Source organism: Symphalangus syndactylus, chromosome 10 (assembly GCF_028878055.3).
Source record: "Symphalangus syndactylus isolate Jambi chromosome 10, NHGRI_mSymSyn1-v2.1_pri, whole genome shotgun sequence".
Lineage (NCBI taxonomy): Eukaryota > Metazoa > Chordata > Mammalia > Primates > Hylobatidae > Symphalangus > Symphalangus syndactylus.
The window spans coordinates 8,828,644-8,848,846 of record NC_072432.2 but is presented as its reverse complement, the minus strand read 5'-3'; the positions used below and the strand labels follow the sequence as shown (position 1 = coordinate 8,848,846).

The 20,203-nt window shown below is 39.9% G+C and overlaps 1 long non-coding RNA gene across 1 annotated transcript; it reads left to right on the top strand.

Annotated features, from left to right (window-relative positions):
- The first annotated feature begins 3,660 nt into the window (after positions 1–3,660).
- On the top strand, positions 3,661–20,003 carry LOC129491822 (uncharacterized). The gene is made up of 4 exons (XR_008660634.2): positions 3,661–3,883; positions 4,186–4,343; positions 8,989–9,059; positions 19,002–20,003. It is a non-coding gene; the product is annotated as an uncharacterized lncRNA (long non-coding RNA).
- Positions 20,004–20,203: the final 200 nt, after the last annotated feature.

The following is a 20,203-nucleotide window of genomic DNA, read 5'->3' as shown; positions in this document are numbered from 1 at the left end:
GAACAGACCACTCGGCTCTACCAATCAGCAGGACATGGGTGGGGCCAGATAAGAGAATAAAAGCAGGCTGCCCGAGCCAGCAGTGGCAACCCGCTCGGGTCCCCTTCCACACTGTGGAAGCTTTGTTCTTTCGCTCTTTGCAGTAAATCTTGCTACTGCTCATTCTTTGGGTCCACACTGCTTTTATGAGCTGTAACACTCACCACGAAGGTCTGCAGCTTCACTCCTGAGCCAGCGAGACCACGAACCCACCAGAAGGAAGAAACTCCAAACACATTCGAACATCAGAAGGAACAAACTCCGGACACGCCGCCTTTAGAACTGTAACATTCACCGTGAGAGTCCACGGCTTCATTCTTGAAGTCAGTGAGACCAAGAACCCACCAATTCCGGACACAATATTACACCTGTCCTGTGGAAATCTTTCCACCTCCTCCTTTCTCACTGGTCAAATCAGTATTACCTGAGCCCTAATCAGCAGACCCCAGGGGTAGAGCGCAGAGGATTCTCTAATGCTCTCAGAGGCTAGAAAACCTGAGAAACGGTTTCTGCTCTTAGATCAAGTTCCATCTGTCAAGACCTGAAGGCCAGTAAGGTGAAGTCTTCTGCAAAGTAAACACAGACAAGCATGTACAGAGAACCCCTGATCTTAAAATTACCCTTCTGGAGACTTGACAGTGTCCTAAAAGCAAAAAAGTACATTTCCAGACTTCAAGGAAAATGCTTATCAAACAGAAAATTAAGTGCCTACCTGTTCTAAATGAATGGTTTATTCAAACAAATTATATTGTGTAATTTAGGTGATTTTGAAAGTTAGACCCCACATACATTATATAAGAATATTATATCTCTATTCATATCTGAGGAAAGAGATACAGAAACAGAAGTCTATTCATTAAAGCCAAACTGGAATTCTTTTTTTTTTTTTGGTTCAGATGGAGTCTTGCTCTGTCGCCCAGGCTGGAATGCAGTGGTGCAATCTCTGCTCACTGCAACCTCCACCTCCTGGGTTCAAGTGACTCTCCTGCCTCAGCCTCCTGGGTAACTGGGATTACAGGCACACGCCACCACACTCGGCTACTTTTTGTATTTTTAGTAGAGATGGGATTTCACCATGTTGATCAGGCTGGTCTTAAACTCCTGACCTCAAGCAATCCACCCACCTCAGCCTCCCAAAGTGCTGGGATTATAGGCGTGAGCCACAGTGCCCAGCCCTGGAAATTCATTTTATAATTTAATCCACTATGGTAGCTAAAAGAAAATAAATTTTGTTTGTGTCCAGAGAATCTGAAAAATTGCAAAGGATTTTCATACTTGGGAGGCTATAAATGCAAGAAAAATTTGAGTTTTGTCTATGCTACTGTTTGTTTGTTTGTCTGTTTATTAAGAGAGAGTCTTGCTGTGCCCCCCAGGCTGGAGTGCAGTGGTCCAATCTCGGTTCACTGCAACTTCCGCCTCCCAGGTTCAAGCGATTCTCGTGCCTCAGCCTTCTGAGTAGCTGGGATTATAGGCATGTGCCACTATGCCCGGCTAATTTTTGTATTTTTAGTAGAGATGGGATTTCATTATGTTGGCCAGGCTGGTCTCAAACTCCTGACCTCAGGTGGTCTGACTGTCTCAGCCTCCCAAAGTGCTGGGATTACAGGCATGAGCCACGGGGCGTCCAGTGATACTACTGTATAGAAGGATCTACTTCACCTCTTTGTAAGTCTTTACACCTATGCTAGAATGTACCCCTGCTGGCTTTCCGCCAGCCTCTGACGTAGGGCAAATGTGGGGAAAAGTCACAGCACAAGCTAGACTCCATCACATCCACAACAAGGTAAACTAGAACAGTTAAAGCATGGGGGCATTAAAATAATCTTACAAATCATAGTGGACATTCTCAGCTCTCACATGCATGCCAAGAATATTTTTGGGACCATAAAGTATCAGTAGAGGGAATTTTAAAGATTATGTGGCCTAATCTATTAATTTCACAGATGAGACAACTGAGGCTTAGAAAGATTAAAAAGATGCATCTAAGTTGCATCACGGCCAGGTGAGGACTAGAATTCAGTCCTCACTCGGCCCTGTACATTGTTTCTTTATGTAAGTATACATATAGAAAAAAATAGATTCTAATAACTTTTTGGACTACAGGATTTTTCCAATGGTACAGTCATCCAGATTTAATACATTGATATTTTCATATTTTTAAAACTTCTAAAAATATATGCACACACATAAACACATCTTGATAATTCCTATGCATTGCTATCCAGTGCTTACATATAGAAGGTGCATTCTCTGGAATTCACCCTGGGTCAGAGCCTTCTCACCTCCCAGCACAAGCAAGTAGTTTAAGCCTCAGTCTCCCAGCTTCGGTGCACTGGGCAGGAGATGGAGCTCCCAGGACCACTCAGCCATGTGGTTCCTTCAGCTCTCAGCACAGCCGAGTCCAGGCTGCAGGCTCTCCATCACAAGCCCACTGCAGAGTGACACATGTTCTACACATGCCGTGACTGAATATGTTGTGTTCTGAAAATATTTGGGAGTTAATTTGTGTTTTGTGCCTAGTGCTTCATGGACCTGTGCTCATTGCATCCTTACAGCCATCTACAAGGGTGTCACCATTATTTGTATTTTATTAGGCTTAGAGAGGTGAAGTGACTTGCTCAAAATAACATGGTTAGCAAGTGACTGAACCCAGATCCCACAGGGAGAATGTGGGAAGAAATCAACAAAGCTTATCTAACAGATATCTGCCAAGGGTTGGAAAAAATAAGATTTATTGTTGCTCCACTGAGCAGAACACAGCCCATCAGAGGTTACTACACCTTTAACGTCATGTGCTTTTTACTGACCCATCAAAACACTGGTGGCGGGAGCACTAAATAACTTGCCTATCATACTTAATCTTTCTAGGATTCAAAGAGGAGTGTAGAGTGAAATGACCTATAAGACCCCCGAGCCTAAAATATAATTTAATGGACTCAGCTTTAAAGCGCTCATTTAGAGGATGGCCAACAACCAGCCGCCACTGTGCAAAGCATGATTCCTCCACCATCTGCAGTCCACTCGCACAAATACCCTCAGTGAAACACTTCTTTCTCTCCACCCACTTTTGAGTAGGATGAAATGGCACATTCCATTTTCAAAGTGGGCAGCTTGCACGTATCAGCAGTACCAGGAATTTGGAAAACGATAACATGGAACCCACAGTAACTTGCTGGCTGAATTTACTCACCCAGGTGGCCCAGGTCGATGAGGGCTTGAGAGCCACGGGGATTTTAAATGCCGCTTCAAAGCCAACCAGGAGCAGAACCAGTGCTGATTCGTGTTTATGATAATGACATTTGAAAGGCTAAAAATTACAAGGTTGTTTACAGAGATGGACTTAGAAAATAATTGTATCTAATGTCTCATAAACATAAAAGAAAGTTATTTTGTAGTAGATGATTGAAAAGAAAAAATCTCCTTTAAAAAGGAAATAAATAGACTAGTTTCAGACAGAAACAACTTCAAAGGCAATCAGAAAATTCCGTGGAATTCTAAAGAGGGAATCTCACTCAAAGAATTCTCTAAAACTGCCTAAACTTAAAAGCATTATTTTTCTCGAGACATCTAATTTAGATTGCATACCAAACCCTGTAATAAACCTCCTGCAAAGAAATAATAATAGACCATAGGCATTATATATGTTCACTGTTCACTGCGTGTAAATACAATGATTGACCTTCCATCAACAGACAAGAGGCGTAACTCCATGGCAACAGAGAAATAGAGGTCACAATCATATTTTCCAAGGCAATTTTTGGCCCTCAGGGGGGATTCACTGTTATACTTGGAGGCCGTGTCACCTGAGAGTCAATGGGCAATGATCAAATTTCACCTTGAGCAGGTTCTTTTGTTTGCTTTCTAGTCACAAATAGCCTGGCCCTAAGTGGTGGCTCCCATTCTTGTAAGATGCGTTGATTCGGCGTGTAATCACCAGTTCCCTGTAGTGGGGGTGTGGATGGAGTGTCAGAGGTTCCTGCTGGTCTTTAGGGTGCCTGGCGTCCAGGAATCCTAGACGTAGTATTTGGAGAGATTTTTTAAAGCTTTGTTTCTGTGACCAGCAAAACCTGGGTTTGACACTGAGGTCAGCCTGTTTCAGCCAGTGACTTAACCTGTCTTTTTGCTCCAATAAATTGGGAACAACAGCACTCGATGTCAGAGTTGTTGTGAAGATTAAAGAAGATGATGATTGGACAACTCCCAGCCCAATACCTGAAACTGTACCAGCACCCGGTGAGCATTGCTATTCCTGTGACTGCTACATATTTACCTTATCTCAGCAGTGTGCCTGTGTCACTTTTTTGGTAAGAGTGAGCAGATGATAGAGACCATTTTAAAATATGAAATATAAATATTTAAACAATTTTCCCTTGGCTCATATAGGTTGAAACAGAAATTATTTCATGGGTTGTGAAGTTGAATGAGACTTATTACTAAGTTTTTATGTAACATAGGAATAAAAATTATTGTTATATCACTGGTGCAGATACATAAAATATACAGATGCATAAATGTTAATATGTGTGTGTGTATATATGTATAAATTTAGTCATTTCATAGATCTTGGGTAAATGACATTAACAAGCAAAATACATTGGAGAATTTCATTTGTTCTGAATAATAAATATATTACAGAAACAAAACTGCAGTATCAAAAGACAGCACTTTAGCAAGTATGGAGTTTGTAATAAAAGGCTTTTTTGTAGGCTAACGTCAAGACTTTCACAGTAGTTTAACTGAAGAATCTGCAAAATTTAACAGTTATTCCAATCCCTTCTATGTTAAGGATTACCCTTCAATCAATATCTCATTTTCTCTCTAAAATCTATTGAAAAAGAAAAAAAACACACAACAGAACCAGGATTGTTCCTCTGGCTAATGGTGTCACACGTAAAATGCTCAATCACAGCGTGATTTGAAAAGGCTCAAAGCAGAACTTCTAAATTTGAGCTGCTATTGATTTCCCTGGAAACTGAAGGAAAGAGGCCGATTGCTATTTGACAGTGAAGTTAGAATTTTTATAAAATATTTTCTCTTTTAAAAATCCATAATATATTTCTTTTCTTTTCTTTCTTTTTTTTTTTTTTTTTTTTTTTGAGAGTTTCGCTCTTGTTGCTCAGGCTGGTGTGTATGGTGCGATCTCGGCTCACTGCAACCTCCACCTCCCAGGTTCAAGCAATTCTCCTGCTTCAGCCTCCCATGTAGCTGGGATTACAGGTGCCCACCATCATGCCCGGCTAGTTTTTGTATTTTTAGTAGAGACGGGGTTTCACCATGTTGGCCAGGCTGGTCTTGAACCCCCGACCACAGGTGATCCACCCACCTTGGTCTCCCAGAGTGCTTCAATTACAAGCATGAGTCACCGTGCTCAGCCAAAAATCCATAATATATTTCCACAATTGTCTTCTTTACTGTGAATTCTCCAAGTCAAACAACTATGTATATTAAAACAATGATGTATATCATAAAATTTAGGTGATTGGTCTTTATTAAACAATCCTTCACTCTCTTCTCCTCTGAACATGATGAACCTCCCTAAGGAATAAAGTCAGGACATCTTAAGGGTTTGGGCAAATGAATCATTTCATCTTCAATTTCAAAAATAAGTCTTCATGAAAGCAAAAGGAAATCTGATTTTCCAAGCGATATGACACATCAGGAGAAACACAGGCTTCTAAAGAATATACACACTTAAAAATGGATTATTTACAATTTTTAAGCATAAAACACACATCAGGAGAAACACAGGCTTCTAGAGAATATACACACTTAAAAATGGATTATTCACAATTTTTAAGCATAAAACAAGACACAGTGTGTGCAGACACGTGCACTGCTGATTTCTGTTGCTGGAGGCAGGGCGCTGTTTTCGGGGTTGTCTTCATTGCTAGCTCATCAACACCGCACTTGTGTTGTAGGCTTCAAGGCCGAACCCTGGTTTCTGACATCACTTGGCAGGGTTGCTATGGGAACAGTGGCTTTGTGTGTCCCTGAGGGAACAAAGGGGTTTGCCATTAGCGGACTTCAGAGCGGGCCTGGTGCCCTATTGGTACAGGATTGCAGAACAGCACATTCAACGTTATCGCCAAGGCAAAATTCCATTCATGCTTCACATGTTTTCTTCCAGCAAACATGTCTTTGAGTGCATGTTATTGCCACAGCCTTGGGACAGGGGCCAGGACAACAGGGAGACTTTTCAGGGCTGGGTAGGGATTGCCCGTCAAGAGCAAGGGGCAGGGTTTTGAATCATGTCTTTTGTCTTCTGAATCCCAAATGACAGCTGTTTCCAGGAAATTTCAGTTTCTGTTGTCATTTTTTTTTAAATCTTGGGGTATGTGTAAGACTAATTTTAAAGTCCATGAACAATCAATCAGATAGCAGTCTGACTTTCCCAACTCCTGCCCAAAACCAAAGTTAGCTAAACCCAGGCACCTGGCTAATGGGTACAGACCACCTTCGTGAAAAATTAGTGGCAATTTGAGAAATCTATTTAATAGATTGAACAATGATTTATTATTTAATAATATTTAATAATGATTAAAGTTACAGCTATTACGCCCAGCAAGTTCTCTCATATAACTATATAATTGTTCACAGACAGAATATCTTCATTTAGGACATTCCCTTTATTAATTTGACCTTAAAATATTTTGACTTTATTATGCATAAGTCGTAAGTATATGATTAATTTAGAGAAAAATTAGCACATAAATATGAGTATTATTCAGATCAAGTAATAGAACATTATTACCATTCCAGAACCCTCCTTCATACCCTTGCAATCATAGCCCTTCAAAAGGTAACCAGGCAAGGCACAGTGGCTCATGCCTGTAACCCCAGCACTTTGGGAGGCCGAGGTAGGAGGATTGCTTGAACTCAGGAGTTCAAGACCAGCCTGGGCAAGATGGCAAAACTCAATCTCTACCAAAAAAAAAAAAAAGAAGAATAAATAAATACAAAAATTAGCTGGACGTAGTGGTGTGTGCCTGTAGTCCCAGCTAGTGGGGAGGCTGAGATGGGAGGATCACTTGAGCCAGGGAGGCTGCCGTGAGCTAAGATCGTGCCACTGCACTCCAGCCTGGGCAACAGAGTGAGACCCTGTCTCAAAACAAAACAAAACAGAAGAAAACACAATAGGTAGCCACTATTTTGATGTCTGTCATTATAAACTTATTTTACTGTTTTTTATCGTTATACTGTTTTTTTCATTATATAATAGAATTATATGTATCAAAGAGAGTATACTGACTCAGCAATCTGTCTTATGGGTGTGCATCTGTAGTTATTCTTCATTGCTGTCTACGTTCCGTGGTATGAATATAAACATGATATAGTGTAATACTATTCATGGACATTTGAGCTGTTTCCAGCTTGGGGCTATTTATGGAAGAAGCTACTCTAAACATTTTCACCAATATCTTTTCTCTTGGTACTAGGCACTCTTTTCTCATGGGCACATTCAGAAAAGAGCAATGTTTGTTCACTGGGTAAGCCTAAATTCCTTTTAGTAGATATTACAAATAGTTCCACAAAGTACCTTTCCAGGTAGATTAGGCTCTGGCCAGAGTTAATGAGAGTCCTTCTTTGTCAACACTTCGAATTGTCAGATTTTTTTTTTTTTTTTTTGCTTTTTTTGTGCCATTTTGGCAGGTGTGCTATCTCATTTTCATTCATTCACTGTCATTTTAATTTGTACTCAGATGATCCTTGGTGCCCACCATTCAGAGCACTTATTTGGAGGATGCGTGTGTAGTGACTTTTGAAGTTTTCAGCCCATTTTGCCTTCAATTAATGTTCTTTTCCTATTAGTTTGTAGTAGTTCTTTATATATATTCTATGTGTGAACCTTTGTTGAATATATACACCATAATTATCTTCTACACTGTGGTTTGCCTTTTGATTCTCTTAATGGTATATTCTGTAACACACAGTTCTAATTTAAAGCACTAGTTTTCAGTCTTTTTTCTTCTGTGGTAAGTCCTCTGTGTATATGTATATTGTTTTAGAAATCTTTGATTTCTCCAAGGTCTTCTCGGTATTTTTTCATGACCGCTTTTAGAAAAGATTTTTGTTGATTTTTCTCATTTCAATCCAAAACACCTAGAATGATTTTTGTTTATTGTGTGAGGTAGGGATCAAAGGCTTTTTAAAAATATGGATATAAAATGGAAACAATCCATACTTATAAGAAAGATTTCTTTCCCTCAATGCATAGCAAAGAGTTTTTTTTTTTTCCTCTTCTTTCTTTTCCCACAAATCATGTGAATAGTAAGCGTGGGTTTTCTTCTGTGCTCTATTCTATGACACTGACCTATTTGTCTATTCTCACACCAATCAGCATTATGCCATTTTCATTGCTGCAGCTTTAACAAGGTTTGAGATCTGAGAGTAGAAGACCTCGAACCTTGTTTTATATTCTCAATTTGTCTTCATTATTTTTGACCTTTTTTGTTTTCATATACATTTTAGGATCAGCTTTTCAATTTGTAAAATAGAAGGACTGAGATTATGAGAGGAGTTACACTGAATTTTTAAATCAATTTAGGAGAATAAACTTAATTACAATATTGATTCTTACAAACCTTCAATAATGTATGCTGTTTATTTCCTTAAGACTTCTTGAATATCTCTCAGTAATGTTTACAGTTTTCTGTGTAAGACTCTTGCACACATTACTTTTATTCCTAGAAATTTTATTTTATCTGCTACTGTAAAAGTTTTCACTTTAAATAAAATTTTAAACAGTTCATTAAAGTATATGGAAACACACTTGATTTCTCACATTAGCCTTTCATCGGTAATGCTGTTAAACTCACTGACTTATTCTAATAGTTGATCTGTATATCCGAATACATTTTCTATCTACACAATCATGCTGACAATGCAAAATGACAGTTTTACTTTGTCTTTCCAATTCTCATGACTTTTCCTTTGTTTGTCTTATTGCAGTGAAGAGAACATCCCGTGTACTATCGTGTAGAAGTTGTAGTAGATGCTGGGTCTTTCCAACAACAAACAACGTAAGCTTTTGAAGTTTTATTATTAAGTATGGTAACCTCTGTAGGGTTTTCTTGAGATACCCTTTATTAGATAAACAAAACCTCTTTCTGTAGTTTGCTACCAATTTTATTTTGAATGGGTGTTGAAAATATCAAGTGCTCATTTTGTGTCTACCGAGATGCTCTTGTGAGTTTTAATGGTAATATAATAAATCACATTGTTTGAATTTTAAATCTTAGCACACATTTATAGAATAAACCCAACTTGGTTGTAATGTATAATTCTTTTTATATGCCACAGATTTGATTTGTTAATATTTTGTCTAGGAGTTTTGTATCTCTGCTTATCAGAATAATCTGCCTGTAATTTTCCTAACTTACAATGTCTTTGTGAAGTTTTGTTATTAAGATTGCGCTGGCCTCATGCAGAGAGTCTGAAGCGTTCCTGCCTTTGCCATTTTCTGGTTGAGTTCATGGACTGTTAGTGTCAGCTCTCCCTGCAGTGTTTTCAGTGACTGAATGATTCAGTCCTCTGGACTTGACTTTTCTTATCGAGAATGTTTCAAATTACAAGTTCAATTTCATCCATAAAAATGGAATTATAAAGATTTTGTACTTCTTGTTTTAGTTCTGGAAAATGGTATTTTTCAAGGAATCTCCTCATGCCATCCAAGATTTCAAATTGATTTGCAAAACATGGGTCATGATACTCTGCTTCCTAACCCAAAGAACCTGCAAAAATGTTCTTTTACCTGGTAAAAGGAACTTGGCAGAGATGACTAAATCGAGGATCCAGTCATGCTAATATCTCACAAGTAAGTATCTCTGTTCCAACCCTCTTCCCTGAGCTTGAGACCCTCAACACCCCAGCACAGCGCTGCCAACCAAGTGTCTTACAATCTTGGATGTTCCACAGGGAGGAACCAAACCTTTGAGCCTCTACACATCTCCCTCTCCTTCCTTTCCTGATTCCTCTATCTCAATCAGATCATCATCTACTCAGGTCCTTAACCCACACCTGGCTTCATTTTAGTTATTTAAGATTTACTGGCTTCACATTATTCCTGCAGAAAAAAAGAAAAAAAAAAGTGAATTTCTTACCCAGGTCTGCAAAAACTTCTAAGATCTGACCTGTAGCCACCCACACCTGGAAGCTCCAGCCTTACCTCTCCCCAGTTCGCCCAGTAAGCGCTGGACACGGGGCTGCTGGACACGGGGCTCAGTTGGAACTTCGATGCTCACTCTGCCTGGAAACCTCCTTTCTCTCTCCCCACTTCTGAGGCTCTGCTTAGGTGCTGTTTTACCTGAAACCCTACAGGCTGTTCTCTCTGGAAATGCCTCTCTCTTCTGCCCTTTACCTTCCATCTGAATGGGAGAATGTCTTCTTCCTAACTACTCAGGACAGGTCTCCGTAGTGTTTATTGTGCTCTGTTTGTTTGTTTGTTTTTTGTTTGTTTGTTTTGTTTTGTTTTGTTTGCTTGTTTGTTTTTTTATCTGCATGCCCCACAGGGCTGAGAGCTCCAAGGAGCTGTGAATCACACCCCCGACTCCCCCCGGGGTATGGGAACGGGGTTCAGAATGCTCTTCCCAAAGGCGAGATACAACATGAAGAGTGGTTATTTCTGGGCTATGGGATGAAGAGTATATTTTTTGTTTTCTTTATTAGACGTTACTAAATGAGCCTGCTTGGTGTTAACCACACGTGGCTTTTATAATCGGAAAAACAAAACAAAACTGACAGTAAAAATACATAGAAGAAGCATTTATTATGTAAAATTTATCATTAAAAATTTGTTTTTAAATGATGGTGCTTAGAGGGTATTACCTTTGTCTTCAAATTGGAAAGCCTCAGCTGTCCGGAATAATGATTTGCACAAACACTCCATTTAATTCGAGTTTTACTGTCTGTATTTTGTAACAATAAGATTATTGCTTCTATATCCTACACATGTGCAGAGAGATGAAGGGAGGGTATGTCCTTCTAACTTCTTTTCTCATCTTGGGTCCAACTCAAGGGATTTTATTTCTAATGCTTGGTCTTTACAATTTTTCTTTTTTCTCATTTCTCCTTGATTTTCCAAAAGGGAAACGGGGGAGCTTCTGGGTTTTGTTTTCAGCATTATTCCCAAAAGACTTCAAATTAACTTAAAGGACTCTGGGTTGAGCGCAGTTGCCTTTCTGGCCTAAGGGTATAAACTTTTTCTTAGGCAAATTCCCTGCTGATTTCCCAAAACAGCCGAGAGTAAATGTGGTCCCACATGTTTTCAGTCTAAACAGATGTACGTATGTGGATTTGTAAGTGAGTCACATCTATAGTTATTTTACTCTAGAGTAATTGGGCCAGGCACTGTGGCTCACGCCTGTAATCCCAGCATTTTAGGAGGCCAAGGCGGGAGGATCACCTGAGGTCAGGAGGTTGAGATCAGCCTGGCCAACATGGTGAAATCCCTTCTCTACTAAAAATACAAAAATTAGCCTGGTGTGGTGGCACACACCTATGGTCCCAGCTCCTTTAGGAGGTGGAGGCAGGATAATTGCTTGAACCAGGGTGATGGAGGTTGCAGTGAGCTGAGATCGTGCTACTGCACTCCAGCCTGGGTGACAGAGCGAGACTCTGTCTCAAACAATAAATAAATAATACAAATAAATAAGTAGAGTAATCGGCAGAGTATTAAGGAGGCATTCTCCTGCCAGCCATGCTGAATGCACACACCCTGATGGCAGTGAACAGCGTCCACTGGATGTGAGTTTAGTGCCTTTGCTAGTGTCCTCAAAGGGAAGGCACCTGAGCCTCGGAGAGCTGCTGCCCCGCCCAGGGTCTCAGGCTCATGCCGCCTGGAAGTCTCTGCTTTCCTTTGTCTCGTGACCACCATGGCGCAGGTTCTCTCTGCATCTTTCCCATCCTCCCCACCTTCCCCCAACAGTTGCCTTCAAGCTTCAGTTCCTAAAGTAGAAAAGAAATAAAAATAAAGCGAAACCAGTACGATGACTCACTGGTGAGCCAAGTATAATTTTCCTTTAATACCGCACAGCATATAAGGCTAATTTTGAGACAGCTCACTTTCCCCCATGGAATAGCCAGATAAAGTCACTTTCTTGAGGAAATACAGCTGCTTCTAAAAAGAGGAAGAAATGACTTTCTCCGTGGTGATCGCCCGTTTGGAATGTCCCAAGGCTACATTCAGTGCCCGCTTCGCCACTTCCTCCACCTGGGAGCACCGCAGGAGTTGGAATCCCTAGTGTGGTTCATCCACAGCCTCTTTCTCATGGCCCGAAACGTGCTTTTACTGGAAAACACTCTGACACATCCTGAAGCTAAATGCTTCTTAGAATACACTGTGATGTAACAAAGCAGAACATGATGGAAATCATCCCGTAAAAGCCGAGTGAGGGCAAGCATTCCCCAGCCAGGCAGCGTGAGGCTTGCCTGACGTTCACGCACTTCTAACAAGAAAGGAGGTAGCTCACACTCAACGCTGTTACTTAAGTAAAGTTAATGGACCAGCAGAGAGGAAAAAGCACAAGAACTTAGGAAGACACAGAGCCATGGGCTCCCCACCAAACACCTTTGGTGATTGCAATTCAGAAGACAACACATGGAATCTGCCCTTGACTCCTTGAAAATAGGATGTGACCAAGTTTTCAGTGTTAAGAGGAACCGAGACAGAAACGTTCACGTATTTTGTTATCATCTGTGCTTTGGGACATGAGTTACGTTCTTGAAAATTCTGAGTTTGGGCTACATTATTTTATGAGGCAGAGAATTCACAATAAAGCCTTACATAATTATTTGTTCTGTGATGGAAATCTTCAAAGAAATAATCTCTTCCTGGGTACAAAAGTGGACATTAGGATAGACCAGAAAGATTAGTCCTCTTTATATATAAAAACAGGTTTGGGAGAGGATTGTCAAAGAGGTGGAGAGGCAGCCTCAGAAAGAGAGAGAAAAAGAATAACCTCAGATGAGTCATTCAAGTCTGCTAAACGTCAACTTACCCAAATGAAAATGAAGATAATGATACCTGTTCTTATAAGGTCAGGCAGGTATCATTGTTATGACAGCAAATGAGATGCTTCATCTGAAAGCACTAACCAACCTTGAGACAGTGTTTAATCCCACTGAAGACACCTCTGTTCATGAGCTTTGGTGCAGAAACTAGTTTTCAGAAACAAATCATTTTTAAAAAAGTACTTAAAATTGATTTATATAGAGTTTGTTTGCATTACATTCCTAGAAACAATGTTTGGTTTTGAAAAGAGCATAGATACACTATGTTTGGCTGTAATGTGATAATTGTGTTTCCAAGAAAGCTTATACTGTCAAAGATTATCTTATAAACTATTGATTCAGTGGGAAAAGTTTGGGAATGAAAGTTCGATGGTTTCAGATTTACAACTGAAACGTTATTTTGCAGACAGGCATTTTAGTAAGTAGGTGACTCAGTCATCGCAGACATATAAAGGTAAGCCGAATGCACTGATGCTTCTCACACAGAGTGGCCTTTCCTTCCACTCACCACCAGCACCATCATTTTACAGGCATCTCACGCATTCTAGATAATATTCTCACTCACTGTTACAATGTTGAATGCACAGAGCTACTCAAAGCGTCTGTATTGCCTGGACAATAACCCTGGGTAACAACCAATTACTGGCTTCTCGGGCAAATTCTGTTCCCAGAATAATCTACCTCTTCTTAGCCATTTAAAATAGTATAACCTCTTGCTATAGAATTAATGTCTGTATTGACTTTCATTTCAATTTTTAAAACAAATTAAACTTCCCACAACCCATTTCCAGGTTAGACTGAATAGCAACAATGGTGATGATAATAATAGTAATAAGATGGCTCTTACTTATTGAGTGCTTACTCTAATGCTTCAGTAGCGTTTCAGTGTCACTGGTGAAGGTCATTTGGTGTTGCAGTATTTTACAGTGAACGAATCAGACAACCGCTTCTCCGTGGTTCAGCTGCAGCCTATATTCCCCGGGCTACTAAACTGTAGCCACAAACCAGGGATCCAAATAATAACAAGAACACCCCTAATCTCTGAGTGTTTAACCTAGGTGAAACTTGCTAAATGCTTTGTACATAGATTATCTTATTCAACCTGAACAACAAAAGCTAACAGATAGGTACAGTTATGCTCATTTTATAGGTTAAAAACACTAGGCTTCAGAAAGTTGAGTATCTCCTCTAGAATATTACAGCTAGGAGTGTATCAAATTATGATTTTAACCTAGGTACAGGCAACTTCAAGGTTTGAACTTTAAATCATGGCTTCATTTGAGGGGAACAAAAGAATTATTATAAATAATTTTATGTGTCTCAACAGAGCAGAATATTTAGATTTCTATTAAACATAGACTACCTTACAAAGCGAGGTATAAATTATAAAACAACTTTATTACAGCCACACTCAGTTTGTCCATATCCTAAGCCATCATCTGCTTCCATGGAACATCTGTGAATTGGCAGAACTGGACTAGCTGTCTGAACTCAACACAAGCTACAGACTTAAGTTTATAAAGAACTTGCATATATATTTATATACACACACACACGTGTATATACATACATACACATATATACACATACACATATATTCAGAGGGAAAGTTAGGGCAGCAGGAACACTGTCCAGACAGATTTGGGGTCATGGAAAGAAAACTGTTTTCTGGCCCCTTGATTTTTAATATGTGCCTTTTTTTTAAACTTGTATTTTAGGTTCAAGGGTACATGTGCACACTGCTCATATAGGTAAATTGCATGTCAGAGTGGTTTGGCATATAGATTATTTCATCACCCAGGTAATCAGTACCTAATCAGAAGTTTTCTCTACTCTCCTTCCTCCCACCTCCACTCTCAAGTGGACTCTGCTGTCTGTTGTTTCCTTCCCTGAGTCTCTGTGTACTCAATGTCCAGCTCCCACTTATAATTGAAAGCATGTGGTATTCGGTTTTCTGTTCCTGTGTTAGTTTGCTTAGCATGATGGCCTCCAGCTCCACCCATGTCGCTGCAAAGGACATGATCTTGTTTTGTTTTTTCTTTATGGCTGCATAGTATTCCATGGTGTATATGAAACATTTAACCTTTGCCTGGATTCAAAAAGACTTCTGAATAAACTAAAGCCTTCCCCAACCCCTCGCCAACCATACCGCCTCAATTCAGAATAGAGACATAAAGCTCTTCTTTCTGCAGTGGCCAGGAGAAAATAGTTTATGATCTAAAACCAGTGTCGAAGTTGTCTGTATCTAATAACACTGTGGAGCAAATAGATTCATTTGCTTAATTAGGGGCACCTCTGGTAACTTATTTATCTTCATCACAGGTTCACTGGAAAACTACACTGCTTAAAAGTTGATCATGATGGAGATTATTTTGATATATGTTAATGCCTCCATGAGCAAATGCTATGGGCAGTTTTAAGATGTTCCAGATGAAATCATCACAGCCATACTCCTATAACAGTATTTATGGATCATAAACTATATGATTTATCTACAGTATCACATATCTATATGATATCACAGTACTGATTTATCACAGTACTGATAATCACAGTACTGATTTATCACAGTACTGATAATCACAGTACTAATTTATCACAGTACTGATAATCACAGTACTGATTTATCACAGTACTAATTTATCACAGTACTGATAATCACAGTACTGATTTATCACAGTACTAATTTATCACAGTACTGATAATCACAGTACTGATTTATCACAGTACTGATAATCACAGTACTAATTTATCACAGTACTGATTTATCACAGTACTGATCATCACAGTACTAATTTATCACAGTACTGATAATCACAGTACTGGTTTATCACAGTACTAATTTATCACAGTACTGATAATCACAGTACTGGTTTATCACAGTACTAATTTATCACAGTACTGATAATCACAGTACTGGTTTATCACAGTACTAATTTATCACAGTACTGATAATCACAGTACTGGTTTATCACAGTACTAATTTATCACAGTACTGATTTATCACAGTACTCATTTATCACAGTACTGATAATCACAGTACTGATTTATCACAGTACTCATTTATCACAGCACTCATTTATCACAGTACTGATAATCACAGTACTAATTTATCACAGTACTGATAATCACAGTACTGATAATCACAGTACTGATTTATCACAGTACTAATTTCTTTACATATGCTATCTCATTTGGATCTCACAACACCTTTAAATATATAGGCACTAATACCATTCTCAATTAATTGATGAAGCATTTGAGGCTTGTATAGGTAACTTGCCTTGAACTAAAAAACTACATTCTTAACCAACTGGTTAAACTTCACCATTCAATTTTTACGGCCAATAATGTAGAACTTGGGGCTGAAATGAGCCAATTATTTGCAATTATTTGCATGAGGGTTATAGTGACCAACACCTACCTTCTGTTTCACAGTGGGCAAGTCCATGCAAACCTGTCCCCAAAGTCCAAGGAGGCTGAGAGGCCGAAGAAAGAGGCTGGCAAATCCAGTCTCTTAAAAAGAAACATTTAACAGTGTCTTACAAACAGAAGCCACGTCTGTGTCTTAGGGGGCTAGACAAGAGAATGGATCCCTGCCATTAGCCCCAGACCTGGAGCTCACGTACCAGGGAAAGGGTGGTTCAGAAGAGACGTGCAGGACAAATGAAGTATGATAACATCACAGTTGTTTGACCTACAGGCAGGATTTACGCTAAGTGCCTGCTCTAACACAAGGAACAATCGATAAACTGGAAAGCTTGGAGGACTTCCTGGAACCGGGGTTCATCAAAGCCAACATGGGAGATTAGCTTCCAAGATAGAGTCTCTTGGCCTTAGTGGTGCTGCCTGCAGCATTCTAGCACCCACCTCCACATAAAAGCGAGAGGTGGTTCCCCTTTATATTGGAGTCTTGGAGGGATCCATACAGGGATGTCAGTCACAGCTGGCTGATATGCTTATACAACATTACTGAGACCATAACTTTACAGTTTTTGTTCTTTCAATGTATCTCAAGGCTTGATTCTGAGAAATAATACTGCTGGGGAATTGTACAAATGATACGCATTTCATCCTTCTGTTCTTTACTGCATAAAAGAAACAAACTGTGAACTAGGACTTTATCTGTCTGACCCAGATGGAGGAGCTTGCACTGACTTGTCATTAGTGTTGGGCTCTTGACTTACATGGAGGGATACATTTCGACATGCCGCAGAAAAGTTTCCCAGGACGGGCAATCAGAGGAGGTTTGTCATCTGCTTATCACCCAGTATCTTCCTTATTAATAATACTCAAGAGGAAATTTTGTCTGAATACTTCAGGGCTGGTAGTGGGGATTGGGGGAGGTAAAAACAACAGAAAAGAAAGTTTCATTTAAAATTTTAACCTGTATTTTTCGATGTTTTCTTCCTTTTTATTGATACATAATAATGGTACCTATTTATGGGGAACCTGTGATATTTCGATACATATGTGCAATGTGTAATGGTCAAATAGAGTAATTAGGATATCCATCACTGCAAACATTTGTCATCTTTTGTCATTATTTTTCAATGTTTTCTTCCATTTTACTGATACAAAACAATGGTACATATTTATGGGGAACCTGCGATATTTTGATACACACATACAATGTGTAATGGTAAACTAGGGTAATTAGGATATCCATCACTGCAAACATTTGTCATTTCTTTGTGTTGAGAGCACTTCTGTATTATTCTGTTTTCATGCTGCTGATAAAGACATACCTGAGACTAGGTAATTTATAAAGAGAAAGAGGTTTAATGGATTCACAGTTCCACATGGTTGAGGAGGCCTCACAATCATGGTGGAAGGTGAAAGGCATGTCTTACATGGTGGCAGACAAGAGAGAATTGAAAACCAAGTGAAAAGGGTTTGCCCTGATAAAGCCATCAGATCTCATGAGACCTGTTCACTACCACGAGGATACTATGGGGAAACCACTCCCATGACTCAATTACCTCCCACTGGGTTGCTCCCACAACACATAGGAATTATGGAAGCTACAATTCCAGATGAGATTTGGGTGGGGACACAGCCAAACTGTATCAACTTCAAATCTCTTCTAGCTATTTTGAAACATACAATAAATTATTGCTATGTATAGTCATCCTATTATGTCATCAAACACTAGAACCTATTTCTTCATCTAACTGTAGGTACCCATTAACCAACCTCTTCTTATCTCTCCACCCTTCCCAGCCTTCAGTTACCATCATCTATGCTCTGCCTTCACGAGGTCAACTTCTTTAGAGTCTACATATGAGTGAGAACATGCATGACCTGTCTTTCTGAGCCTGGCTTATTTCACTTAGCATAGGTCCTTCAGTTCCATCCTCATTACTGCAAATGACAAGATTCCCCTTTTTTATGGCTGAATAGTATTCCACTGTGTATATGCACCACATTTTCTTTATCCATTCATCTGTTGATGGACACTTAGGTTGATTCCATATCTTGGCTATTGTGAATAGTGTTATGATAAAATAAATATTTCTCTAAAGGAGACATACACATGGCCAATACGAATATATTTAAAATGTTCAACATCACTAATCATCAAATACAAATCAAAACCACAATGAGATATCATCTCACCCCAGTTAAAACAGCTATTATCAAAAGGACAAAAAAACAACGCTGGCAAAGATGCCAAGAAAAGAAAACTCTTGTACACTGTTGATAGAAATGTAAGCTAGAACAGCCACTGTGAAAAACAGTATGGAGGTTCCTCAAGAAACTAAAAGTAGAACTCTGATCCAGCAATCCCACTTCTGAATATGCACCCCAAGAAAAGGAAATCAGTGTGCCAAAGAGACACCTGCACCCCATGTATATTGCAGCACTGATCACAATCACCAAGATTTGGAATTAACATGTACTTTTGTGAAAAACTGAATTATTTAAATGCTTCATTTTTCCTTTTCTTCTAGCCTCGTGCCAGCAACTTAAATTTATCAGTGATGAAGAATACCTGGCATTGACTTCTGCATGAGTGCCCTTTTAGTTGCTTTGTATTCTTCTACCTTGATTTTTTTTTCTGTTTTTCTACATGAGTGTTGCCTGCAGAGTTCCAACTGACTCAAAGTACATCTTCTGTATTGCTTCAAGTAGTGCTGGTCATGAACACAATTAAGTCTTCGTCAGCTATTGGAACTGATTGACTGCAAAGTTCTGATGCCTCTTCTCTCAGCCCAGGGCAGATGGATGTGCTATGTGGGGGCCCATAAAAAGCAGAATCATGGAGCTGGTGGGGCAAGGAGTCAAACTCCCTCCTAGGGCCTGTAGCCTCCACCAGGGCAGAGAGCAAGTTTCTCTCAGCTTCTGCTCTCAGGTGGTGACCTGGCAGGAGGACAGCTTGGCAGTAGGTGCAGGCATTGGATGGGGACCTCCTGGCTCCTCTCCTAGCTCTGCCAGCACCAGCCATAAGGCACTCAGATCATGCAACTTCCCTGTGTCTCCGTCTCTGCATCTTTAAAATGGGGCGAATAAGAACACTTTTCTCATAGACTTATAAAGAGAATTAATAAGAAAAATGATAAAATAATGCTTGGCTCAGAATGTGCACTCCATGAACATTAGCTGTTACCACTTAAGAAGGGCGTGTAACCTCCAGCTGCACCCATGCCAGTTCCCGTTGTCTCACCCTGGGCCAGCGACACCCATCTTAAGTCACCATTGAGAATACAAGCAAGTCATGCTGAAATCTGCCAGAATAAAGGTCTATCTTCACAGAACAAGCCTGTCTACACTTGAACCCACAGTTTTTCGGTCATATCCAGACTTCAAGGAGGGAAGAGGGCTCCACTGCGGGCTTCCTGTAGCAAGCATGGGGGCCGTGTCTGAGTCCCCTGCGGTGTTCTGTCACCATAGACCGTGACTTTCAAGCAACACAGTCACTTCTCACAGCGCTAGAGGTCAGAAGTCCCAGATGAAGGTGCTGGCAGATCTGGTATCCGGTGAGTGTCTGCTTCCTGGGTCATAGATGGTGGCTTCTCACTGTGTCCTCACGTGGTGGAAGGAGTGAGGGAGCTCTCCAGCATCTCTTTCAAAAGGGCGCGAATCCCATTCATGAGGGGCCCACCTTTATGAGTTCTTCATCTCCTGAAGCCCCCACCTCCTAACACCATCACCT